Source organism: Peromyscus californicus, unplaced genomic scaffold, assembly GCF_007827085.1.
Source record: "Peromyscus californicus insignis strain IS unplaced genomic scaffold, ASM782708v3 Scaffold_4__1_contigs__length_199733344, whole genome shotgun sequence".
NCBI lineage: Eukaryota > Metazoa > Chordata > Mammalia > Rodentia > Cricetidae > Peromyscus > Peromyscus californicus.
Genome location: NW_026294562.1, coordinates 154274741 through 154302619, shown reverse-complemented (window position 1 = coordinate 154302619; position 27879 = coordinate 154274741).

Genomic DNA, 27879 nt, shown 5'->3' with positions numbered 1-27879 from the left:
CTGCAATAGGGCCATGGACTCAGATATTGCCCCCAGGTGCAGCCCTGCCTAGATGTCACTATGGTACTAGATTGTAGTATGTGCCATTTAGGTCTATATGGCCCCAGATGCAGCACAGCCCCAGGAAACCAACATAGTTCCTGGTGGCTGGTCAGACCCTTGAACAACCACACAGATCCCTGTTGCAACAGGAGTCACAGACATTGACTCAGATCCTGGTTGTTGTTGGGCTACAGACCCAGACATGGCCCTCTGCAGCAGCTTGGGCCTGGATGACACCATGGTCTTGCAATTCAGCATGGCTTCATAAGCAAATGACTCTTGGACACCTACATGGCCACTGGTGGCAGGCCAGACACTGGCATTATTGTGGCCTTTTGTGGACACATGGGTGATGGAGGGTCACAAAGATCCTGGCTGTGGGAGGACCATGGACCCAGACATGGCCCATGGCAGCAGCCTGCGCCTGGACATCACTATGGCCCTAGGTGGCAAGAAGGCCTCCCACATCAGCCTACTACTCACTGCCTTCACTCACTTCTTCTGTTCCACATCTTTACACAGCACATGAACCATTACTCTTTGCTTTCCTCTCTCATTTCTCCACCACATACTTGCTCATCATGATGGGACCCACTTTTCAGACACTGCTGTCTTTGCACCAGCCCAGGTCTTGAGGATCCAGACTCAGCTATGTGTGGCTTGTATCCACCTGAGCTGAGTTCTCACCATTGTTCTTATCTTTTTTTAACTTTTTTCTTTTCTAATACAATACATCCTGACCACTGTTTCCACTCACTCCACTCTTCCCAGTCCTCTCCCTCCCCCAGATCCACTCCTCTTCTGTTTCCCTTCAGAAAAGAGCAGGCCTTTAGATGAATTTCTAAGCAGTCTTATTAAATAAAGAACACAGAGTCAAATATAGGGGTGAAAACCTTAGAGATCAGGGAAATAGTGAGAGTCACCAACCACCGTACCTCACCAGCTCTGTAGCCTCCAAAAGTGAACTACTTCCTGTCTACCCGAGCCTTTATTGTCTTGCTGTTCTGCTCTCTCATTGGCTCTTAGCCCACTACCTTACTTCCTTGTCACTGCCTGTTTGTACAGACCTCCAGGTCTCTATGGTTAGTACTGGGATTAAAGGCGTGTGTCACCAAGCTTGGCTGTTCCCTAGTGTGTCCTTGAACACACAGAGACCCTGCCTTACACATGATCAGATTAAGGGCTTGTGCTACCACTGTCTGACTTTTATGTTAATGGCTTGCTATTTCCTCTCATCTCCAGGCAAACTTCATTTATTAACATACAAATAAAATATCACTACATTTCAGCACCAATAAAATATCACCCCATTTCCCCATTTTTCTCTACTAAAAATAAAAAAGTTATAACTAATATAAGAAAAACTATATACAATAAGTACAATAACTATATACAATATATACAAGCAATAAATACATCAACAATGTCTAGTCCATTGCATTTGACAGATTCAGAGAAAATATTCCATTATCTATCCTATTTTGTGAATCCAAAATGTACCTAATTCATTTTCTATCCTAACTTGTATACCAACAGAAAACTGTCTTATGATATCTTTCAAACTTATACATTTTATACCTCATTAGTGAGTTTCTTTTTGAATTTCTTAACAAGGAAAACTGTAACTACAACTATCTAATCTTCAACTCTCTCAGAGACCCAAGAACAAAATAATATTACCTAGTAAAACAGGAAGTGCAAACAAAGGACTTCTAAAAAACTGTGAGTTGACAGAAACAGCCAGCTGCCTGAACAGTCACCCGAGGTGTCTCTGAACATTGGGACATCATCTTTAGCCTACTGGCTTAGCATATCTGACAGACTCATTTGTGAAGTAGGATGTACACAAGGCCTACAGCTCTACCTCACATTTGGTTCAAGTATTCCATGTACCAGATAAACTTGAATTCCACCAATGTCCTGTCATGATTCAGGATTTTAAATTCTGGAAATTGCTCATGTTTTTGGAATTCGGCTGCCTATTCTTCTTTGCTTGTGGTTGGCTTCATCTCAGAGTCTTATTCTTCTCCATATCCCATTCTTCTCAGCTTGTGGGTGGTTTAATTTTGGCATTCCATTCTTCTCTGCATCCCATTCTTCTAGGCTTGTGGGTGGATTCATCTCTTTTATTAAATGCCAGTCTACCATTGAGAGGTTAGACTCTATAAGCCTAGTTACTCTTTCAAGAGTAACTGTTTCAGCTACTGTTCCACTGCACACCAGAAGCCACATGTCTGTTCAGTTGCCTTAGAAGAAAGGGACACCATACCTTTTCCAGATTGCAAAGCCACTTCAGCAATGGTGCCATATTGTCCTTGCCTCAGAGGATGCCTGTTGCTAAAGCTGCAATCACACTTGTTTTGGCAAGGATAGGTAGTCCTTTGTTTTGTGTTCTGTTTGTCCATTTTGCATAGCATACTGTCAGCAGTCCATGTGAGGGCACTTTGTTGACCAGTGGCTAACTTTTGCCACAATAAAAGTTAATTACATATGCAGTTTTCTTCAATGCCCATATCCTTTCTGAAGTTGATTGGTGCTGCCAGAGCTGACATGTCTCATAGTCATAAAAAAAGAAAAAAATTCTAAGTTATTAAAACATTTAAATGTGATTTCTGTAGATCTCTGAAGGGTTTGAAGATGACCTCTCTATCTAAAATATATCTCTGCTTGACCTTGAAAACACACCTAATAGGACTACAAGTTTGAATGTAATGTCTAACTACTAACTTTCATTTCTTTCTATTCTAATATTTAGTAATAATAACATTCAAAGATTAGCAAATTGCATTACATTGTTAAATGAACTGTCTAAGTACAATATCCTGAACAACATTAGAAATATACATACAGCATCTTCTAACAATATCAATCTCGACATATGTAATTTGTATACAATATATCAAAATCCAATCCAATGTAAAGTATTCGAAAATAGTAGTTGCCTTTCAAAAGTAGATTCAATAATCTACCTTTTTATCTATATCATATCTATATCCTCTCTTTTTTCTTTTCAGAGTAGATTCAATAATCTACCTCTTACCTATATCCTCTTATTTTCCCAAACAAGAACCTTAAATCTAATCTCCTTTGTTCAGCTCTTTTCCTGACCATTAACAACAACAACAACAACTGTAATCAACCCTCCCTAACAAGGACAACTATCTCAAACCTGAAAACCACTATAAGACCAAAAACCACCCACCCCCACTCCACCTCTTGGAAATGTGGGCATCGTGTTCTTAAAATTGCTTCCTGCTACTTGTGGTCAAAGGCATCTTTAGGGGATCCTGAAAAGAAAAATTTTGGGTTAATTGTCAAATTTCATGAGAGGTAGCTATATCATTTGTTGTCCAATCTCTGCATAATGCCAAAGTTCAGGGCTTATCTCAAGTCTTTGTTCGAGTAGTCTGTGAAGCTGGATCATCTCAGCTAGCCATCTTGAAATTGTTCTGAGGAGTTTGTAGTCCAAAGCTGATCTTTGGGTGATGTTTGTTAGCTTGGTGGTATTATTATTGTTCACATGGAATCGTTGTTATGGGGCCCCATCATCTTTCTGGAGAATTCAAATTCACTGTTAGGCCTGGTCATGATTCCCTGCAGAAAACTGATAGAGACTCCAACACACAAACATGTATAGGCAGCTAAATGAATCTATTTTTCTAGAATTAGTTAGTACTCTGTATGATCATTAATATCATAACAAGTTTTAAAAAATATATATTAATCTTATAAATTTTGATATAAAATTCATACCTTAAGAAAAGTTTGAAGAATCAAAATAGGACTCAAGAATTGAGATTAGTGGCAATAGAATAGTCCCTTAAATTTTTCATTTTCTTCTATCGCATATCAGAAGATGGTTTTTCCTTCTGACATGATACATGGATTTTGCATTTTCCTTTAACAATATGCTTGGGTTTAGAGAAGGAGAGAGCCATTATCCAACTCCGAAGCCAGCTTTAATTTTTCGTTGAACTGGGAGACAAAAAGATCTTTTGTGTTGTGTCTGTAGAGAAGAGCAGAAATAAACATTAGGAAGGCTTATGAAATTTTCTATGTGATACAACAATAGACCAATTTACTCCTTTTCTTGGGACATTTTTTTCTGGATGATTTTTCCTTTTTCATCAGATGTCTCATTTGTCCAGTGTTTTTCAGATTCCTTAGCCTTCATTCTCCTAAAAGACAAAAACAAAAACCCTTTCCCATGCCTAGCCAGTAAAGCCATGGAACATGCAGCAATACATAGATTAATAGTTATGGGCTAATTTAAGAATAAGAGCTAGCAAGCAAAAGGCTTGAGCTATGGCCATGCAGTTATAACTAATATAAGCCTCTGTGTTTTACTTGAGTCTGAGCAGCTGCGGGCAGGGGTGGGACCAGAGAAAACTCCAGTTGCAGGCCTCCAAGGAATATCAACCAAACATGCCATAACAAGATATGGTAAGACTAGGCACAAACTCTCATATAAGGGTTGGTAAAGGCAACCCACTAGGAGGAAAAGGGTTCCAAAGGCAGACAGAAGAGTCAGAGATACCACCACTCCAAATTTTAGGGTTCAAATAAAAACAACAAGCTCACAGCAGTAACATAATTGCAGAGGACCTAGGTCAGTCCTATGCAGGCTTTGCAATTGCTGCTTCAGTCTCTGTGGGCCCTCATGAGTCCTGCTTAGTTGAATCTGTGAGCCATGTTCTCCTGGTACTCAACCACTCTGACTCCAACAGTTCTTCCTTACCCTCTTCCATGGGTTTTTCCAAGGGAAGGGACCTGATGAAGATCTCCACTTTGGGCTCTCTCTGTACTTAATGTTGGGCTGTGTGTTTCTGCATCTACTTCCATCAGCTAATGGAGAAAGCTTCTCTGATGCAGATTAGAATAGGCACCAATCTATGAGTATAGCAGAATACCATTAGGACTCATTTTATTGATTTTTTTCTATTCTGGGTTTCTGTGCTGTCCAGCCTCTGTTTCCCAGTCATTTTGACAGTGCCAGTCATGGGCTACTTTTCCTGGTGTAGGAGTCAAGCTAGACCAGTCATTGATTGCCCATTTCCACAAGTTCTGTGTGTCCATTTCCCTTACACATCTTGCAGGGAGGATAGATTGTAGGTTGAAGGTTTTGTGGCTGGTTGGTGTCCCAGTCCCATCAATGGAATTGTCCTGTTACAGGAGATGGCTAGTTCAGACTCTATTATATCCATTACTAGGAGCCCTCTCTAAGGTCACCCTTGTAGAATCTGGCAGTTTGTGTTGCACTAAGTTTTCACATTGACCCCCAAATGCACTCCAATTCCAGTCACCTCTTCTCATCCCTTCATCTCTCCCCCCTCCAACAGGCTCCCTCCTCTTCCCATTCCCAACAGCGCCACTCCACCCACAAAATCTATTCTATTTCCCCTTCCCAGGGAGATCCATATGTCTTCCTTAGAGCTTTTCTTGTTACTTAGCCTTTCTGGGTCTATGGGTTGTGTCATGATTATCATTTTCTTAACAGTTAATATCCAGTTTTAAGTGAGTACAATACCTTGTTTATCTTTCTTTTCTGGATTATGGCATTGAGGATGATTTTGTCTAGTTCTAACCATTTGCATGCAAATTTCATGATGTCATATTTTTAGCTGCTAAGCAATACTCCATTGTGTAAAGGTACCACATTTCCTTTATCCATTCTTTAGTTGAGAGACATATAAGTTGTTTCCAGTACCTGGCTAGTATAAATAAAGCCTCTATGAACATAATTGAGCAAGTGTCTTTGTTGTAGGATGGAGAATCTTTGAGTATATACAAAGAGTGTTATAGCAGGGTCATTTGTTTTGTTTTGTTTTGTTTTTTGAGACACGGTTTCTCTGTGTACCTTTGCGCCTTTCCTGGATCTTGCTCTGTAGACCAGGCTGGCCTTGAACTCACAGAGATCCACCTGCCTCTGCCTCCCGAGTGCTGGGATTAAAGGCATGCACCATCACTGCATGGCAATAGCAGGGTCTTAAGGTGGATCAATTTCCAGTTTTCTGAGGAAATTTCATATTGATTTCCATGGTGATTGTACTAGTTTTCACTCCCACCAGCAGTGGAGGAATGTTCCTCTTGCTCCACCTCTGCTACAACATAAGCTGCCACTCATGTTTTGATCTTAGTCATTCTGACAGGTGTAAGATAAAATCTCAGTGTCCTTTTAATTTTCATTTACCTAATGGCTAAGGATGTTGAACATTTATTTATCTTTTTCTCAGCATTTGCATTTCCTGTATTGAGAACTCTCTGTTTAGATGTGTACCCCATGTTTCAACTGGATTATTTGGTTTGTTGAGGTCTAGTTTCTTGAGTTCTTTATATATTTTGCATATTAGCTCTCTATCAGATTTGGAGTTGGTGAAAATCTTTTCCCATGCTGTAGGCTTCCATTTTGTCCCTTTGACAGTGTTCTTTGTCCTGCAGAAGCTTTCTGTTTCATGAGATCCCATTTATTAATGGTTGATCTTAGTGCCTGTGCTGAGTGTAATGTTCAGGAAGTTGTCTCCAGTGCCAATGTGTTCAAAGCTATTTCTCACTTACACTTCTATCAGAGTCAATGTATCTGGTTTTATGTTGAGGTTTTTGATCCATTTGGACTTAGTTTTGTACAGGGTGATAAATAATGGATCTATTTGTATTCTTCTATATACTGACATCCAGTTATGATAGCACCATTTGTTGAAGATGCTTTCTTTTTCCCATTATGTGTTTTTGGCTTTTTTTAAAATAAAAATTAAGCTGTCCATAGGTATGTGGTTTTATGTCTGTGTCTTTGATTCACTTTCACTGATGGATGTGTCTGTTTTAATGTTTATACCACAAGGTTTTTTTTTTCAGTAGAGCTCTGTAGTACAACTTGAAATAAGGAATGGTGACATCCATGTAAGTTCCTTTATTTTTTAGGATTGTTTTAGCTATCTCGGAGTTTTTCCCATATGATAGAGATTATTGACATGTTGAAATCTGTATAGAATTGTTCTGGAATTTTGATGGGGAGTGCATTGATGGTTTAGCACAGAATTTTACCAGACTTTAAAAGAATAGCTAATGCTAATACTTCTCAAATTATTCCACACATTAGAAACAGAGGGAGCATTGCCAAATTCATTTTATGAGGCCACAGTCACCCTAAAACCTAAACCACACAAAGATTCAACAAAGAAATAAAATTGATCTTGCTCCGGACGTCCCTTTTGGAACAATCGTGAGTACCCTTCCTTGCCCCAGACCCCATCCCTGGGCACCAGCCACTCCAGGGAAGACCTGCCCAACTCGGCCCCAGGTTCTGGCCACCGGGCAGGTTCCCTGCTAGCCCCACCGGGAAGGATCCCCTTCTCCAAGACCCCTGGCAGACCCTGCAGTCTCCGCGCCCTGCCCCCACGCCCATCCGCCTGAGCCCCAAGCCTCTTCCTGAGACTCAGAGGCCGGCCCCCAGCTCCCATCTTGCTCCGGACGTCCCTTTTGGAATACTGGTGAGTACCCTTCCTTGCCCCAGACCCCATCCCTGGGCACCAGCCACTCCAGGGAAGACCTGCCCAACTCGGCCCCAGGTTCTGGCCACCGGGCAGGTTCCCTGCTAGCCCCACCGGGAAGGATCCCCTTCTCCAAGACCCCTGGCAGACCCTGCAGTCTCCACGCCCTGCCACCACGCCCATCCGCCTGAGCCCCAAGCCTCTTCCTGAGACTTAGAGGCCGGCCCCCAGCTCCCATCTTGCTCCGGACTTCCCTTTTGGAACACTGACTTCCCTTTTGGAACACTGGTCTGTCTGAACCAAGTGTGCGGATAAGGCCAAGAACGAACCACAAGGAGATGGGCAGACGTCAAGGCAGAAACATATACAACAAAATGAATAGCAATACAGCATCACCAGGCCCTAGCCCTCCTCCAACACCTAGACCTGAACATCAGAAATTGGAAGAAGCAGAAGAAAACAGCCTTATGAATGACATCATGAAGAAGCTAGAGGCTTGCGTAGAGGAAAAGACAAAAAAATGTGAAGAACGCTGTAAACAACTAGAGGAAAGGGCAAACAAATTAGAAGAAATCAATAAAGTCCTGGAAGAAAACAATAAAATACTGAGAGAAAATCAAGAAAAATCAATGAAACAAATGAAGGAAACAGTCCAAGACCTGAAAAGGGAAATAGAAAAAATGAAGAAGACACAAACAGAGGGAATGCTGGAAATAGAAAATCTGAGAAAACGATTGGGAACTTCAGATGCAAGTATAATCAACAGAATGCAAGAGATGGAAGAGAGGATCTCTAGCATTGAAGATACAGTAGAAGAAATACATTCATCAGTCAAAGAAAACACTAAAACCAACAAAGTCATGAACCAAAATGTCCAAGAAATTTGGGACACCATGAAAAGACCAAACCTAAGAATAATAGGGGTCGAAGAAGGAGAAGAATACCAACTCAAGGGCACAGAAAATATATTCGACAAGATCATAGAAGAAAACTTTCCCAACTTAAAGAAGGAAATGCCTATGAAGATACAAGAAGCTTATAGAACACCAAACAGACTAGACCCCCAAAAAAAGTCCCCTCGCCACATAATAGTTAAACAACTAAACGTACAGAATAAAGAAAGAATATTAAGAGCAGCAAAGGAAAAAGGCCAAGTGACATATAAAGGCAAACCCATCAGAATAACACCTGATTTCTCAATGGAGACTTTGAAAGCCAGAAGAACCTGGACAGATGTAATGCAGACACTAAGAGACCATGGATGTCAACCTAGACTAATATACCCAGCAAAACTTTCAATCACCATAGATGGAGTAAACAAGACATTCCATGACAAAGCCAGATTTAAACAATACTTATCCACAAACCCAGCCCTACAGAAAGCACTAGAAGGAAAATTCCAACCTAAGGAAGTCAGATACACCCTCGAAAACACAGGCAACAGATAAAGCCACAGCAGTAAACCCCAACGTATAGAAGTACCCACACATCACCACCAAAAAATAACAGGAATGAACAATCACTGGTCATTAATTTCCCTCAATATCAATGGACTTAATTCACCTATAAAAAGACATAGGCTTACAGAATGGATACGAAAGCAGGACCCATCTTTCTGCTGCATACAAGAAACACATCTCAAATTCAAAGATAGACACTACCTAAAAATAAAAGGCTGGGAAAAGACTTTTCAATCAAACGGTCTTAAGAAACAAGCGGGTGTAGCCATCCTGATATCCAGCAAAATAGACTTCAAACTAAAATCAATCAAAAGAGATCAAGAAGGGCATTACATACTCATCACAGGAAAGATCCACCAAGATGAAGTCTCAATTCTGAATATTTATGCCCCAAACACAAGGGCACCCACATATGTAAAAGAAACATTACTAAAGCTTAAATCACATATAAAACCCCACACGTTAATAGTGGGAGACCTCAACACCCCACTTTCACCACTGGACAGATCTCCCAAATTGAAACTTAACAGAGAAATAAAGGACTTAACTGATGTCATGACTCAAATGGACTTAATCGATATCTACAGAACATTCCATCCTAACAAAAAAGAATATACCTTCTTCTCAGCACCCCATGGAACCTTCTCTAAAATTGACCACATACTTGGCCACAAAACAAATCTAAACAGATACAAAAGAATTGGAATAACCTCCTGTGTTCTATCAGACCACCATGGTCTAAAGTTGGATTTCAACAACAACAAAAACTACAGAAAACCTGCAATCTCATGGAAACTGAATAATACCCAACTGAATCACCAATGGGTTAAGGAAGAAATAAAGAAAGAAATTAAAGACTTCCTAGAGATCAATGAAAATGAAGACACCACATATCCAAATTTATGGGACACTATGAAAGCAGTACTAAGAGGGAAATTCATAGCACTAAATGCCCACATAAATAAGTTGGAGAAATCTCACACTAGAGACTTAACAGCATACCTGAAAGCTCTAGAACAAGAAGAAGCACAGTCTCCCAGGAAAAATAGACGCCAGGAAATTATCAAAGTGAGAGCTGAAATCAATAAAATAGAAACAAAGAGAACAATACAAAAAATTAATGAAACAAAGAGTTGGTTCTTTGAGAAAATCAACAAGATAGACAAGCCCTTATCCAAACTAACCAAAAGACAGAGAGAGAGCATCCAAATCAACAAAATCAGAAATGAAAAGGGGGACATAACAACAGACATTGAGGAAATCCAGAGAATCATCAGGTCATACTTCAAAAACCTCTATTCGACAAAACTGGAAAACCTAAAAGAAATGGATAACTTTCTGGATAGGTACCACATACCTAAGTTAAATCAAGACCAGATAAACTACTTAAATAGTCCAATAACCCCTAACGAAATAGAAACAGTCATTAAAAGTCTCCCAACCAAAAAAAGCCCAGGACCAGATGGTTTCAGCGCAGAATTCTACCAGATCTTCAAAGAAGAGTTAATACCAATACTCTCTAAATTGTTCCACACAATAGAAACAGAAGGAACATTACCAAACTCCTTCTACGAGGCTACAATTACCCTAATTCCTAAACCAAACAAGGATACAACAAAGAAAGAGAACTACAGACCGATCTCCCTCATGAACATTGATGCAAAAATACTCAATAAAATACTGGCAAACAGACTCCAAGAACACATCAAAACAATTATCCACCATGATCAAGTAGGATTCATTCCAGGGATGCAAGGGTGGTTCAACATACGAAAGTCCGTCAATATAATACACCATATAAACAAACTCAAAGAAAAAAACCATATGATCATCTCACTGGATGCAGAAAAGGCATTTGACAAAATCCAACACCCCTTCATGATAAAGGTATTAGAGCGATCAGGAATACAGGGAACATACCTAAACATAATAAAGGCAATTTACAGCAAGCCAACAGCCAACATCAAATTAAATGGAGAGAAACTCAAAGCAATTCCACTAAAATCAGGAATGAGGCAAGGCTGTCCACTCTCCCCATACTTATTCAATATAGTACTTGAAGTTCTAGCCAGAGCAATAAGACAACATAAGGAGATTAAGGGGATACAAATTGGAAAGGAAGAAGTCAAGCTTTCCCTATTTGCAGATGACATGATAGTATACTTGAGCGACCCCAAAGATTCCACCAAGGAACTGATACAGCTTATAAACACCTTCAGCAACATAGCAGGATACAAGATCAACTCAAAAAAATCAGTAGCCCTCCTATATACAATGGACAAAGAAGTGGAGAAGGAAATCAGAGATACATCACCCTTTACTATAGCCACAAATGACATAAAATACCTTGGGGTAACACTAACCAAGCAAGTGAAGGACCTATATGACAAGAACTTTAAGTCCCTGAAAAAAGAAATTGAAGAAGATGTCAGAAAATGGAAAGATCTCCCATGCTCATGGATAGGCAGGACTAACATAGTAAAAATGGCAATCTTACCAAAAGCAATCTACAGATTCAATGCAATCCCCATCAAAATACCAACACAATTCTTCACAGACCTGGAAAGAATAATACTCAAATTCATATGGAAAAACAAAAAACCCAGGATAGCCAAAGGAATCCTGTACAATAACACAACTTCTGGAGGCATCACGATCCCTGACTTCAAGCTCTACTATAGAGCTACAGTAATAAAAACAGCTTGGTACTGGCATAGAAACCGACATGTGGACCAATGGAATCGAATTGAAGACCCTGACATTAATCCGCACACCTATGAACATATAATTTTTGACAAAGAAGCCAAAAGTGCACAATGGAAAAAAGAAAGCATCTTCAACAAATGGTGCTGGCAAAACTGGATATCAACATGTAGAAGGCTGCAAATAGATCCATATCTATCACCGTGCACAAAACTTAAGTCCAAGTGGATCAAGGACCTCAACATAAATCCAGCTACTCTGAACCTGCTAGAAGAGAAAGTAGGAAGTAGTCTTGAACGCATTGGCATTGGAGACTACTTCCTAAATAGAACACCAGTAGCACAGACTCTGAGAGAAACAATCAATCAATGGGACCTCTTGAAACTGAGAAGCTTTTGTAGAGCAAAGGATACGGTCAACAAGGCAAAGCGACAGCCTACAGAATGGGAAAAGATCTTCACCAACCCCACATCTGACAGAGGACTGATATCCAGAATATATAAGGAACTCAAGAAATTAGACATCAAAATGCCCAACAGTCCAATTAAGAAATGGGCTATAGAACTAAACAGAGAATTCTCAACAGAGGAAACTCAAATGGCCGAAAGACATTTAAGGAATTGCTCATCATCCCTAATCATCAGGGAAATGCAAATCAAAACAACTCTGAGATACCACCTTACGCCTGTCAGAATGGCTAAGATAAAAAACACTGAAGACACCTTATGCTGGAGAGGATGTGGAGCTAGGGGAACTCTCCTCCACTGCTGGTGGGAATGCAACCTTGTACAACCACTTTGGAAATCAATATGGTGCTTTCTTAGAAAATTGGGAATCAATCTCCCCCAAGATCCAGCTATACCACTCTTGGGCATATACCCAAGAAATGCTCAACCACACCATAAGAGCACTTGTTCAGCTATGTTCATATCAGCATTGTTTGTAATAGCCAGAACATGGAAACAACCCAGATGCCCTTCAACTGAAGAATGGATAAACAAAATGTGGTACATATACACAATGGAATACTACTCAGCAGAAAAAAACAATGGCATCATGAGGTTTGCAGACAAATGGATGGATCTAGAAAAAATCATCCTGAGTGAGGTAACCCAGACTCAGAAAGACAAACATGGTATGTACTCACTCATAGCAGGATACTAGACATGAAACAAGGATGAATTGTCTGCTACTCACATCACCAGGGAGGCTACCCGGAAAACAGGACCCCAAGAAAGACACAGGGATCGCCCAATGACAGAGAAATGGAATGAGATCTACATGAACAGCCTGGACATGAGTGGGGGTAATGAAAGGCGAGGGTCGAGGGAAAGAGAGCTTGGGGGAGCGGGAGATCCCAGCTGGATCAACAACAGAGAGGGAGAACAAGGAATAGGAGACCATGGTAAATGAAGACCACATGAGAACAGGAAGAAGCAAAGTGCTAGAGAGGCCCACAGAAATCCACAAAGATACCCACACAACAGACTGCCGGCAATGGTCGAGAGACAGCCCGAACTGACCTACTCTGGTGATGGGATGGCCAAACACCCTAATTGTTGTGCTAGAAACCTCATCCAACTACTGAGGGATCTGGATGCAGAGATCCATGACTAGGCCCTGGGTGGATCTCTGGGAGTCCAATCAACGAGAATGAGGAGGGTTTATATGAGCGAGAATTGTTGAGACCAAGGTTGGATAAAGCACAGGGACAAATAGCCAAATGAATGGAAACACATGAACTATGAACCAATGGCTGAGGGGTCCACACTGGATCAGGCCCTCCGAATGGGTGAGACAGTTGATTGGCTTGATCTGTTTGGGAGGCATCCAGGCAGTGGGACCAGATCTTGTGCTCATTGCATGAGTTGGCTGTTTGAAACCTGGGGCCTATGCAGGATTGTTTGGCTTGGCCTGGGAGGAGGGGACTGGACCTACCTGGACTGAGTCTACCAGGTTGACCTCAGTCTGTGGGGAAGGCTTTGCCCTGGAGGAGATGGGAATGGGGGGGGGGGCGTTGGGGGGAAGGTGAGGGGGACGGGAGGGGGGAGAACAAGGGAATCCGTGACTGATATGTAGAACTGAATTGTATTGCAAAATAAATTAAAATAAATTTAAAAAAAAAAAAAAACAGCTTGGTACTGGCATAAAAACCGACATGTGGACCAATGGAATCGAATTGAAGACCCTGACATTAATCCGCACACCTATGAACATATAATTTTTGACAAAGAAGCCAAAAGCGCACAATGGAAAAAAGAAAGCATCTTCAACAAATGGTGCTGGCAAAACTGGATATCAACATGTAGAAGGCTGCAAATAGATCCATATCTATCACCGTGCACAAAACTTAAGTCCAAGTGGATCAAGGACCTCAACATAAATCCAGCTACTCTGAACCTGCTAGAAGAGAAAGTAGGAAGTAGTCTTGAACGCATTGGCATAGGAGACTACTTCCTAAATAGAACACCAGTAGCACAGACTCTGAGACAAACAATCAATCAATGGGACCTCTTGAAACTGAGAAGCTTTTGTAGAGCAAAGGATACGGTCAACAAGGCAAAGCGACAGCCTACAGAATGGGAAAAGATCTTCACCAACCCCACATCTGACAGAGGACTGATATCCAGAATATATAGGGAATTCAAGAAATTAGACATCAAAATGCCCAACAGTCCAATTAAGAAATGGGCTATAGAACTAAACAGAGAATTCTCAACAGAGGAAACTCAAATGGCCGAAAGACATTTAAGGAACTGCTCAACATCCCTAATCATCAGGGAAATGCAAATCAAAACAACTCTGAGATACCACCTTACGCCTGTCAGAATGGCTAAGATCAAAAACACTGAAGACACCTTATGCTGGAGAGGATGTGGAGCTAGGGGAACTCTCCTCCACTGCTGGTGGGAATGCAAGCTTGTACAACCACTTTGGAAATCAATATGGCGCTTTCTTAGAAAATTGGGAATCAATCTCCCCCAAGATCCAGCTATACCACTCTTGGGCATATACCCAAGAAATGCTCAACCACACCATAAGAGCACTTGTTCAGTTATGTTCATATCAGCATTGTTTGTAATAGCCAGAACATGGAAACAACCCAGATGCCCTTCAACTGAAGAATGGATAAACAAAATGTGGTACATATACACAATGGAATACTACTCAGCAGAGAAAAACAATGGCATCATGAGGTTTGCAGACAAATGGATGGATATAGAAAAAATCATCCTGAGTGAGGTAACCCAGACTCAGAAAGACAAACATGGTATGTACTCACTCATAGCAGGATACTAGACATGAAACAAGGATGACATGTCTGCTACTCACATCACCAGGGAGGCTACCTGGAAAACAGGACCCCAAGAAAGACACAGGGATCACCCAATGACAGAGAAATGGAATGAGATCTACATGAACAGCCTGGACATGAGTGGGGGTAATGAAAGGCGAGGGTTGAGGGAAAGAGAGCTTGGGGGAGCGGGAGATCCCAGCTAGATCAACAACAGAGAGGGAGAACAAGGAATAGGAGACCATGGTAAATAAAGACCACATGAGAATAGGAAGAAGCAAAGTGCTAGAGAGGCCCACAGAAATCCACAAAGATACCCACACAACAGACTGCTGGCAGAGGTCAAGAGACAGCCTGAACTGACCTACTCTGGTGATGGGATGGCCAAACACCCTAATTGTTGTGCTAGAAACCTCATCCAACTACTGAGGGATCTGGATGCAGAGATCCATGACTAGGCCCCGGGTGGATCTCTGGGAGTCCAATTAGCGAGAATGAGGAGGGTTTATATGAGCGAGAATTGTTGAGACCAAGGTTGGATAAAGCACAGGGACAAATAGCCAAATGAATGGAAACACATGAACTATGAACCAATGGCTGAGGGGTCCCCACTGGATCAGGCCCTCTGAATGGATGAGACAGTTGATTGGCTTGATCTGTTTGGGAGGCACCCAGGCAGTGGGACCAGATCTTGTGCTCATTGCATGAGTTGGCTGTTTGAAACCTGGGGCCTATGCAGGATTGTTTGGCTCGGCCTGGGAGGAGGGGACTAGACCTACCTGGACTGAGTCTACCAGGTTGACTTCAGTCTGTGGGGAAGGCTTTGCCCTGGAGGAGATGGGAATGGGGGGGGGGGTTGGGGGGAAGGTGAGGGGGACGGGAGGGGGGAGAACAAGGGAATCCGTGGCTGATATGTAGAACTGAATTGTATTGCAAAATAAATTAATAAAAAAAAAAACGTTAAAAAAAAAAAAAAGAAATAAAATTATAGACCAGTTTATGTCATGAACATAGATGAAAGAATACTCAATAAAATACTTGCAAACTGAATCCAAGAACACATCAAAAAGTTCATCTACCATGACAAAATAGCCTTCATCCCAGAAATGAGGGATGGTTTTACATATGAAAAGCAATCAAATGTAAGCTACATAATAAACAAATTAAAAACAAAACAAAGAAACAAAAATGATCATCTCATTAGAGCTGAAAAAGTCTTTAACAAAATTCAACATCCTTTCAAAATAATAGTCTTGGAGAGAGTAGGGACACAAAGAATATACTGCAACATAATAAGGGCAATTCACAACAAGCCTTTAGCCAACATCAAACTAAATGGAGAGAACCTCAAAGTATTCCACTAAAATCAAGAAGAAGGGAAGGCTGTCCATTCTTTTTATATCTATCCAATATAGCATTTGAAGTTCTAGTTAGAGCAATAAGACAACTGAAGGAGATCAAGAGGATACTAATTGGAAAGGAAGAAGTCAAAATTTTGGGATTACATTGAATGTGTAGATTGCTTTTGGTAAGATTGCTTATTTTACTGTTTTTAATTCTACCTATCCATGAGCATGGGAGATCTTTCCATTTTCTGACATCTTCTTCAAATTCTTTCTTCAGAGACTTAAAATTCTTATCATACCGGTCTTTCACTTGCTTAGTTAGAGTTACCCCAAGCTATTTTTTATTATTTGTGGCTATTGTAAAGGGTGATGTTTCTCTGATTTCTTTCTCAGCCCAGTTATCATTGTGATATAACAGGGCTATTTATTTTTTTGAGTTAATCTTGCATGTTGCCACTTTACTGAAAGAGTTTATCAGTTGTAGGAGTTCCCTGGTAGAACTTTTGGGGTCACTTATGTATACTATCATATCATCTGCATATAGGGAAAGTTTGACTTCTTCCTTTCCAATTTATATCCCCTTGATCTCCTTTTGTCGTCTGATTTCTCTAGCTAGAACTTCTAGTACTATATTGAATAAATATGGGGATAGTAGACAGCCTTGTCTTGTTCCTGATTTTAGTGGACTCACTTTGAGTTTCTCTCCATTTAATTTGATGTTGGCTGTCAGCTTGCTATAAATTGTCTTTGTTATGTTTAGGTATGTTCCTTGTATTCCTGATCTCTCCAAGACCTTTATCATGAAGTGGTGTTGGATTTTGTCAAAGGCCTTTTCAGCATCCAATGAGATGATCATGTGCTTTTTTTTCTTTCAGTTTTTTTATATGATGTATTACATTGACAGATTTTTGTATGTTGAAGCGTCTTTGCATCCCTGGGATGAAACCTACTTGGTCATGGTGGACTTTTTTTTTTTTTTTTGATGTGTTCCTGGATTCGGTTAGCCAGTATTTAATTGAGTATTTTTTGCATCAATGTTCATGAAGGAGATTGGTCTGTAGTTCTCTTTCTTTGTTGCATCTTTGCATGATTTGGGTAAGAGGGTAACTGTAGCCTATAAAAAAGAGTTTGGTAATGTTCTTCCTGTTTCTATGGTGTGGAACAATTTGAAGAGTATTGGCATTAGCTCTTCTTTGAAAATCAGGTAGAATTCTGTGCTGAAAACATTTGGGCCTGGGCTTTTTTCAGTTGGTAGAGTTTAATGACCATTTCTATTTCCTTAGGGGTTATTGGTCGATTTAAATAGTTCATCTGGTCTTAATTTAACTTTGTTATGGGGTACCTATTAGAAATCATCCATTTCTTTCAAATATCCTAATTTTGTTGAGTACAGGTTTTTAAAATATGACCTGATGATTCTCTGGATTTCCTCAATGTTAGTTGTTATGTCTCCTTTTTCATTTCTGATTTTGTTAATTTGGATGCTCTCACTCTGTTTTTTGGTTAATTTGGATAAGGACTTGTCTATCTTGTTCATTTTCACAAAGAACCAACTCTTTGCTTCATTGATTCTTTGTATTGTTCTCTTTGTTTCTATTTTATTGATTTCAGCTCTCAATTTAATTATTTCCTTGGGTCTGTTTCTCCTGTGTGAGTTTGCTTCTTCTTGTTCTAGAGCTTTCAGTTGTGCTGCTAAGTCACTAGTGTGAGATTTCTCCAACTTCTCTATGTGGGCATTTTCCTCTTAGCACTGCTTTCATACATTTAGGTATGTTGTATATTCATTTTCATTGAATTCTAGGAAATATTTAATTTCTTTCTTTATTTCTTCCTTGACCCATTGGTGGTTCAATTGTGCATTATTCAGTTTCCATGAGATTATAGGCTTTCTGTAATTTTCGTTGTTGTTAAAATCTAAATTTAAGCCATGGTGGTCCAATAAGATACAGGAGGTTATGTCAATTTTTTGTATCTGCTGAGATTTGCTTTGTGACCAAGCATGTGGTGGATTTTGGAGAAGGTTCCATGGGGTGCTGAAAAGAAGGTATATTCTTTTTTGTTAGGGTGGAATATTCTGTACATATCTATGAAGTCCATTTGAGTCATAATGTCTGTTAGTTCTATTTCTCTGTTAAGTTCCTGTCTGGCATACCTGTCCATTGTTGAGAGTGGGGTGTTAAAGTCTCCCAGTACTAGCGTATGGGGTTTGATGTGTGATTTAAGCTTTATTAATGTTTCTTTTATGAATGTTGGTGCCCTTGTATTTGGGGCATAAATATTCAGAATTGAGACTTCATCTTGTTGCATTTTCCCTGTTATAAATATGTAATGTCCATCCTAATCTCTTTTGATTGGTTTTAGTTTGAAGTCTATTTTATTAGATATTAGGATAACTACACCAGCTTGCTTCTTAAATCCATTTGATTGGAAAATCTTTTCTCCCACCTATATTCTGAGGTAGTGTCTGTCTTTGAAGTTGGGGTGTGTTTCTTCTATGCAGCAGAAGGATAGATCTTGTTTTTGTATCCATTCTTTTAGCCTATGTCTTTTTATAGGTGAATTGAGACCATTTATATTTTAGAATATTAATGACTAGTGATTTTTAATTCCTGTTATTTTTTGGTGGTAGTGTTGTATGTTTCCGTTCTTTGATATTTGTTGGTATGAAATAGTCAATAGAATAGAGCTATCTATTCCTGTGTTTTTGTGGATGTATCTGACTTCCCTAGGTTGGATTTTTCCTTCTAGTGTTGTCTGTCATGCTGGATTTGTGGAAAGGTATTGTTTAAATCTGGTTTTATCAAGGAATATTTTGTTTACTCTGTCTATGGTGATTGAGAGTTTTGCTGGGTATAATACTCTGGGTTGGCATCCATGGTCTCTTAGTGTCTGCATTACATCTATCCAGGCCCTTCTGGCTTTTAGGGTCTCCATTGAGAAGTCAGGTGTTATTCTTTTTTTTTAAATTTAGTTTAATTTTATTTTATAATACAATTCGGTTCTACGTATCAGCCACAGATTCCCTTGTTCTCCCCTCTCCCACCCCTCTCCCTTCCCCCAAGACCACCCCCCATTCCCACCTCCTCCAGGGCAAAGCCTCTCCCAAGGACTTAGATCAACCTGGTAGACTCAGTCCAGGTAGGTCCAGTCCCCTCCTCCCAGGTCGAGAAAAGCGACACTGCATAAGCCCCAGGTTTCAAACAGCCAACTCATGCAATGAGCATAGGAACCGGTCCCACTGCCTGGGTGCCTCCCAAACAGATCAAGACAATCAACTGTCTCACCTATTCATAGGGCCTGATCCAGTTGGGGGCCTCTCAGCCATTGGTTCATAGTTCATGTGTTTCCATTCGTTTGGCTATTAGTCCCTGTGCTTTATCCAACCTTGGTTTCAACAATTCTCACTCATATAAACCCTCCTCTTTCTCGCTAATTGAACTCCCAGAGCTCCACCAGGGGCCTAGCCGTGGATCTCTGCATCCAGTTCCCTCAGTCATTGGATGGGGTTTATAGCATGACAGTTAGGGTGTTTGGCCATCCCATCACCAGAGTAGGTCAGTTCGGGTTGTCTCTCAACCATTGTCAGCAGTCTATTATGGGGGTACCTTTGTGGATTTCTGTGGGCCTCTCTAGCACTTTGCTTCTTCCTATTCTCATGTGGTCTTCATTTACCATGGTCTCCTATTCCTTGTTCCCCCTCTCTGTTCTTGATCCAGCTGGGATCTCCTACTCCCCCAAGCTCTCTTTCCATTGACCCTCACCCTTCATTACCCCAACTCATGTCCAGGTTGCTCATGTAGATCTCATCCATTTCTCCATCATTGGGTGATCCGCGTGTCTTTCTTGGGGTCTTGTTTTCCAGGTAGCCTCCCTGGTGATGTGAGTAGCAGTCCAGTCATCCTTGTTCCACGTCTAGTATCCTCCTATGAGTGAGTACATACCATGTTTGTCTTTTTGAGTCTGGGTTACCTCACTCAGGATGATTTTTTCTATATCCATCCATTTGCCTGCAAACCTCATGATGTCATTGTTTTTCTCTGCTGAGTACTATTCCATTGTATATATGTACCACATTTTATTTATCCATTCTTCAGTTGAAGGGCATCTAGGTTGTTTCCAGGTTCTGGCTATTACAAACAATGCTGATATGAACATAGCTGAACAAGTGCTCTTGTGGTATGAATGAGCATTAATTGGGTATATGCCCAAGAGTGGTATAACTGGATCTTGGGGGAGATTGATTCCCAATTTTCTAAGAAAGCACCATATTGATTTCCAAAGTGGTTGTACAAGCTTGCATTCACACCAGCAGTGGAGCAGAGTTCCCCTAGCTACACATCCTCTCCAACATAAGGTGTCTTCAGTGTTTTTGATCTTAGCCATTCTGACAGGCGTAAGGTGGTATCTCAGAGTTGTTTTGATTTGCATTTCCCTGATGATTAGGGATGTTGAACAATTCCTTAAATATCTTTCAGCCATTTGAGTTTCCTCTGTTGAGAATTCTCTGTTTAGTTCTATAGCCCATTTCTTAATTGGACTGTTGGGCATTTTGATTTCTAATTTCTTGAGTTCCTTATATATTCTGGATATCAGTCCTCTGTCAGATGTGGGGTTGGTGCAAACCCTTTCCCATTCTGTTGGCTGTCGCTTTGTTTTGTTGACCATATCCTTTGCTCTACAAAAGCTTCTCAGTTTCAAGAGGTCCCATTGATTGATTGTTTCTTTCAGTGCTTGTGCTACTGGTGTTCTATTTAGGAAGTGATCTCCTATGCAAATGCATTCAAGACTACTTCCTGCTTTCTCTTCTAGCAGGTTCAGAGTAGCTGGATTTATGTTGAGGTCCTTGATCCATTTGGACTTAAGTTTTATGCACGGTTACCGATATGAATCTATTTGCAGCCTTCTACTTGCTGATATCCAGTTATTCCAGCACCATTTGTTGAAGATGCTTTCTTTTTTCCATGGTACACTTTTGGCTTCTTTGTTAAAAATTATATGTTCATAGGTGTGCGGATTAATGTCAGGGTCTTCAATTTGATTCCATTGGTGCACATGTTGGTTTTTTTGCCAATACGAAGCTGTTTTTATTATTTTAGCTCTATAGTAGAGCTTGAAGTCAGGAATCATGATGGCTCTAGAGGTTGTTTTATTGTACAGGATTCTTTTGGCTATCCTGGGTGTTTTTTTTCCCATATAAAGTTGAGTATTATTCTTTCCAGGTCTGTGAAGAATTCTGTTGGGATTTTGATGGGGATTGCATTGAATCTGTAGATTGCTTTTGGTAAAATTGCCATTTTTACTATGTTAGTCCTGCCTATCCATGAGCATGGGAGATCTTTCCATTTTCTGACATCTTCTTCAATTTCTTTCTTCAGGGACTTAAAGTTCTTGTCATATAGGTCCTTCACTTGCTTGGTTAGTGTTACCCCAAGGTATTTTATGTCATTTGTGGCTATTGTAAAGGGTGATGTACCTCTAATTTCCTTTTCAGTCTCTTTGTCAATTGTATATAGGAGGGATACTGATTTTTTGAGTTGATCTTGTATCCTTCTAAGTTGCTGAAGGTGTTTATAAGCTGTATCAGTTCCTTGGTGGAATCTTTGGGGTCACTCAAGTATACTATCATGTCATCTGCAAATAGGGAAAGCTTGACTTCTTCCTTTCCTATTTGCATCTCCTTAATCTCCTTATGTTGTCTTATTGCTCTGGCTAGAACTTCAAGTACTATATTGAATAAGTATGGAGAGAGTGGACAGCCTTGCCTCATTCATGATTTTAGTGGAATTGCTTTGAGTTTCTCTCCATTTAATTTGATATTGACTGTTGGCTTGCTGTAAATTGCCTTTATTATGTTTAGGTATGTTCCCTGTATTCCTGATCATTCCAAGACCTTTTTCATTAAGTGGTGTTGCATTTTGTCAAATGCCTTTTCTGCATCTAGTGAGATGATCATGTGGTTTTTTTTCTTTGAGTTTGTTTATATGGTGTATTACATTGATGGACTTTCATATGTTGTACCACCCTTGCATCCCTGGAATGAGGTCTGCTTGATCATGGTGGATAATTGTTTTGATGTGTTCATGGAGTCTCTTTGCCAGTATTTTATTGAGTATTTCTGCATCAATGTTCATGAGGGAGATCGGTCTGTAGTTCTCTTTCTTTGTCGTATCCTTGTTTGGTTTAGGAATCAAGGTAATTATAGCCTCATAGAAGGAGTTTGGTAATGTCCCTTCTGTTTCTATTGTGTGGAACAATTTAGAGAGTATTGGTATTAATTCTTTGAAGATCTGGTAGAATTCTGCACTGAAACGATCTGGTCCTGGGTTTGTTTTAGTTGGGAGACTTTTTTTTTTCAGGAGGGCCTGGATCCTTATCCACTGGCCCAGAACTTTATTCAAAAGGTTTTTTTGTAATAATGCCAAGAGGCAAGGAAAAAGACCTCCTCCTTGCTAGATACAACCAAGAGTAGACCCTTCAAAACACCTGGTACCCAGGCCCATGGTTCAGTCTTCCTCTTATGCTGTCCTGCTGGGTAAAGCATGCTCAAATCTCACTAGAAACCTCTGTGGGATCCCACAGGTCCCTCTTCTTAATATTTTAAAAAGTTCCCCATTAAGAGCTTGCAAGTAGCTGTAACAACCACAGCAATTCCACAGCTGCCACACCTCCCAGTGAAGGAGTCGAGGATGATAAAGATGGTATGTCCTTTTGTAATGGTTCTAAGATGTCTATAGAAGTCTTAGCTGCACCAAGCCCTTTTTTAAATCAGTAAACTCCTGATACAAGTGCATCAAATAAATCCAACTCCAGATGAAACTGTATCAAACTTAAAGGCTCCCTTAGCTTCACCAAGCATTAACAGGTTAACATAATTCTAATATAAATATTACTATACATAATTACAATTCTCTCAAACTTACATCCAAAAGCAAACTCTTAATAGAACCATTAACATTTTAAAAACTTTAGAAAAAAATTAAATAAAAAATAAAAAATAATAAAAATACTTTAGCAAGAATCCAAAAGCAATTTCTTAGTAAAACACTTTATACTTTAAAGCAATCTCTTACTATAACCATTTTCATTTCTTGCTAACAAAACATAGGATAAACTTCTGAAGCATCTTCTTCAAACTTAAATAATCTAGTTGGGAGACTTTTAATGACTATTTCCTTAGGGGTTATTGGACTATTTAAATAGTTTATCTGGTCTTGAATAACTTAGGTATGTGGTACCTATCCAGAAAATTATCCATTTCTTTTAGATTTTCGAGTTTTGTGGAGTAGAGGTTTTTGAAGTATGACCTGATGATTCTCTGGATTTCCTCAATGTCTGTTGTTATGTCCCCCTTTTCATTTTTGATTTTGTTTATTTGGATGCTCTCTCTCTGTTTCTTGGTTAGTTTGGATAAGGGCTTGTCTATCTTGTTGACTTTCTCAAAGAACCAACTCTTTCTTTCATTAATTTTTTGTATTGTTCTCTTTGTTTCTATTTTATTGATTTCAGCTCTCACTTTGATAATTTCCTGGTGTCTTTTCTTCCTGGGAGACTTTGCTTTTTCTTGTTCTAGAGCTTTCAGGTGTGCTGTTAGGTCACTAGTGTGAGATTTCTCCAACTTATTTATGTGGGCATTTAGTGCTATGAATTTCCCTCTTAGCACTGCTTTCATAGTGTCCCATAAGTTTGGGTATGTGGTGTCTTCATTTTCGTTGTTCTCTAGGAAGTCTTTAATTTCTTTCTTAACCCATTGGTGATTCAGTTGAGCATTATTCAATTTCCATGAGATTGTAGGTTTTCTGTAGTTTTTGTTGTTGTTGAAATCTAACTTTAAACCACGGTGGTCTGATAGAACACAGAAGGTTATTCCAATTGTTTTGTATCTGTTGAGATTTGCTTTGTGGCCAAGTATGTGGTCGATTTTCGAGAAGGTTCCATGGGGTGCTGAGAAGAAGGTATTTCTTTTTTGTTAGGATGGAATGTTCTGTAGATATTGATTAAGTCCATTTGAGTCATGACATCAGTTAAGTCCTTTATTTCTCTGTTAAGTTTCGATTTGGGAGATCTGTCCAGTGGTGAAAGTGGGGTGTTGAGGTCTCCCACTATTAATGTGTGGGGTTTTATATGTGGTTTAAGCTTTAGTAATGCTTCTTTTACATATATGGGTGCCCTTGTGTTTGGGGCATAAATGTTCAGAATTGAAACTTCATCTTGGTGGATCTTTCCTGTGATGAGTATGTAATGCCCTTCTTGATCTCTTTTGATTGATTTTAGTTTGAAGTCTATTTTGCTGGATATCAGGATGGCTGCACCCACTTGTTTCTTAAGACCATTTCATTGGAATGACTTTTTCTAGCCTTTTATTCTTAGGTAGTGTCTATCTTTGAATTTGAGACGTGTTTTTTGTATGCAGCAGAAAGATGTGTCCTGCTTTCATATCCATTCTGTAAGCCTGTGTCTTTTTATAGGTGAATTAACTCCATTGATATTAAGGGATATTAATGACTAGTGATTGTTCATTCCTGTTATTCTTTTGTGGTAGTGTGTGTGTACTTCTCTTCTTTGGGGTTTACTGCTGTGGCATTATATATTGCCTGTGTTTTCAAGGGTGTATCTGACTTCGCTAGGTTGGAATTTTCCTTCTAGTGCTTTCTGTAGGTCTGGGTTTGTGGATAAGTATTGTTTAAATCTGGCTTTGTCTTGGAATGTCTTGTTCACTCTGTCTATGATAATTGAACGTTTTGCTGGGTATATTAGTCTGGGATGGCATCCATGGTCTCTTAGTGTCTGCATTACATGTGTCCAGGTCCTTCTGGCTTTCAAAGTCTCCATTGAGAAATCTGGTGTTATTCTGATGGGTTTGCCTTTATAAGTCACTTAACCTTTTCTTTTGCTGCTCTTAATATTCTTTCTTTATTCTGTACGTTTAGTTGTTTAATTATTATGTGGTGAGGGGACATTTTTGGGGGGTCTAGTCTGTTTGGTGTTTTATAGGCTTCTTGTATCTTCATAGGCATTTCCTACTTTAAGTTGGTAGAGTTTTCTTCTATGATCTTGTTGAATATATTTTCTGTGCCCTTGAGTTGCTATTCTTCTCCCTCTTATATCCCTATTATTCGTAGGTTGGTTTTTTTATGGTGTCCCAAATTTCTTTGACATTTTTGGTCATGACTTTGTTGACTTTAGTGTTTTCTTTGACTGATGAATCTATTTCTTCTACTGTATCTTCAACGCCAGAGATCCTCTCTTCCATCTCTTGCATTCTGTTGGTTATACTTGCATCTGAAGTTCCAGATCGTTTACTCAGATTTTCTATTTCCAGCATTCCCTCTGTTTGTGTCTTCTTCATTTTTTCTATTTCCCTTTTCAGGTCTTGGACTGTTTCCTTCATTTGTTTCATTGCTTTTTCATGATTTTCTTTCAGTGCTTTATTGTTTTCTTCCAGGACTTTATTGTTTTCTTCTACTTTGTCTTTTCCTCTAGTTTTTTATAATGTTCTTCCCATTTTTTGTCTTTTCCTCTATACAAGCCTCTACCTTCTTCATGATGTTATTCATAAGGCTGTTTTCTTCTGCTTCTTCTGATTTTTGATGTTCAGGTCTAGATGTTGGAGGAGGGCTAGGGCCTGGTGATGCTGTATTGCTCTTCATTTTGTTGTATGTACTTCTGCCTTGATGTCTGCCCATCTCCTTGTGGTTCGTTCTTGGTCTTATCAGCGCACTTGGTTCAGACAGAGTTGACAGATTCATGGAGTCTCTCTCCTTTGTCCAGATGGGAGCTCTCTTGTCCAAATGGGAAGTCCAGGGCAGGATGGGAGCTCTTGTCCACACAGGAAGTCTGGAGCAGGATGGGCCCTCTTGTCCAGAAGGGAAGTCCAGGGCAGGATGGGAGTTCTTGTCCAGAAGGGAAGTTGGGGGCAGGATGGAAGCTGGGGGCTGGTCTCTAAGTCTCAGGAAGTGGCTGGGGTCTCAGGCAGATGGGCATGGGGGCGGGCGTGGAGATTGCAGGGTCTGCCGGGGGTCTTGGGGAAGGGGAGCTAGAAGGGAACCTGCTCGGTGGCCAGAACTTGGGGCCAAGTTAGTTGGGCAGATCTTCCCCAGAGTGGCTGGTGCCCAGGGATGGGGTCTAGGCTGAGCCAGGACACTCGCCTCTGGTCCAGAAGCAAAGTCCGGGGCAGGATAGGAGCTGGAGGCCGGTCTCTCCAGGTGTTATTCTTATAAAGGTTCGCCTTTATATGTTACTTGGCCTTTTTCCTTTGCAGCTCTTGATATTTTCTCTTTTTTCTGTATATTTAGTGGTTTGATTATTATGTGGCAAGGGGACTTTTTTTTTGATCCAGTCTATTTGGTGTTCTGCAACATTCTTGTATCTTTATAGGCATTTCCTTCTTTAGGTTGGGAAAGTTTTCTTCTATGATCTTGTTGAATGTATTTTCTGTACCTTTGAGTTGGTATTCTTGTCCTTCTTCTATACCTATTATTCTTAGGTTTGGTCTTTTCATGGTGTCCCAAATTTTCTGGACATTTTTGTTCATGACTTTATCAGCTTTAGTGTTTTCTTTGACCGATGATTCTATTTCCTCTATCGTATCTTCAGTGCCAAAGATCTGCTCTCCCATTTCTTGCATTCTGTTGATAATGCTTGCATCTGTAGTTCCTGTTCATTTACTCAGATTTTCCACTTCCAGCATTTCCTCAGTTTGTGTTTTCTTTATTGTCTCGATTTCAATTTTCAAATTTTGAACTTGTTTAATTATTTTCTCTTGGCTTTCAAGGAATTAACTGATTTCTTCCCATTTTTTTGTTTGACTTTTACTCAAATTCTTTAAGGGAAATTTTCATTTCCTCTTTAAAGATCTCTATCATCTTCTTAAGGTCATTTTTAAGGGCAATTTCTTCTGTTTCTTCTGTGTTTGGATATTCAGGTCTTGCTGATGTAGGTTTTGATGGAGCCATATTGGTTTTTATGTTGTTGACTGTATTATTTTTGCACTGGTTTCTACTCATCTCTTTCTCCACTTGGTGTGAGTGGAGTCTGTGTCTGAGGGAGCCTCTCTTGGTCTAAGTGATACTCTTAGTTCTGTGGGAGGCTCTTGGGTCTAATTGGTGCTGATGGACTTTGTCTCAGGGAACAATTACAGTCTGGGATGGTAGGGGGGATTTGGGAGAGTTGGGGCTTGTGGGTTACAGGGTCTGATGAGTGATGATGGTAGTCTGGCCTGCATACAGGAGGTCTGCTTGCCAACTGCCCTGTAATTGGGACTGCAATGGGTGGTGGTATGGGGGCCCAGGGTTGTGCCCCTGGACCCAAAGCCTAGGAGCTGGGATTTCAGGTATGAGGATAAAGACTCAACTCTTAGTCCAATCGGGTTCTGGGGGGCTCTGTCTCAGAGAACAGTTGCACTCTCCTCTAACAAACATTTATAATGAAAAGGAGGAAGCTGAGAAAGGAAAATACAAAACATACAATTTGAGGATAAAAGGAGCACCAGGAAATATAATAGAGCTGAGTCCTGTGTTCAAGAAGATACAGAGATTTAGAAATGGAAT